This window comes from Branchiostoma floridae, chromosome 3 (genome assembly GCF_000003815.2).
Source record: "Branchiostoma floridae strain S238N-H82 chromosome 3, Bfl_VNyyK, whole genome shotgun sequence".
NCBI classification, from domain to species: Eukaryota; Metazoa; Chordata; class Leptocardii; order Amphioxiformes; family Branchiostomatidae; genus Branchiostoma; species Branchiostoma floridae.
Genome location: NC_049981.1, coordinates 9,009,060 through 9,009,574, shown reverse-complemented (window position 1 = coordinate 9,009,574; position 515 = coordinate 9,009,060). Strand labels below are relative to the sequence as shown.

The window sequence follows — 515 nt, the reverse complement described above, 5'->3', positions numbered from 1 at the left end:
TCCTATGTCAAAAGGTCAAAGCCTTATGCATTTGTGAGATGTAAGAATTTGGCCACTCATATGTAAGATAGAAAATTTTATGTTCCTTGCTGACTGGTTGGTTTTAGGTGGGTTTTCTAGACCAACTTTGATGAGAATGTAAGGGTCTAGATTGAGATGTATGACAAGATTAGGGCAGGAATTGATCATCCCAGGCCTACACTTTGATGTGAAACTCACAAGACTTCAAGAACATCTGGAACCTACAGATCAAGGTTGTCAGGGTCATGGTACTACTAGTAGGTTGAAGGTAACTGATGTCAGCCTCAGATTCTGTCAGCTTGTGTTGTTTAAACACTACTAAGACCACCTGTACCCAAAGTTATCTACCACTCAAATATCATGACCAGATGCACAGCATACAATACAATATATCAAAACGAGATCTTCTGCTGAGTACTGTAGAAAGCCACCAGGAGGCCCATTCTGAAACTTATTTAGAGTACCTTCGCCAGAATGACAAGGTTATGTTTTGA

General features: G+C 40.0%; 1 protein-coding gene across 2 annotated transcripts in view; it reads left to right on the top strand.

Moving 5' to 3' along the window:
- Positions 1 to 515, top strand: part of LOC118412080 (glutamine--fructose-6-phosphate aminotransferase [isomerizing] 1-like) — a gene marked incomplete in the record, with an annotated part of 89,160 nt that overhangs the window by 5,661 nt on the left and 82,984 nt on the right.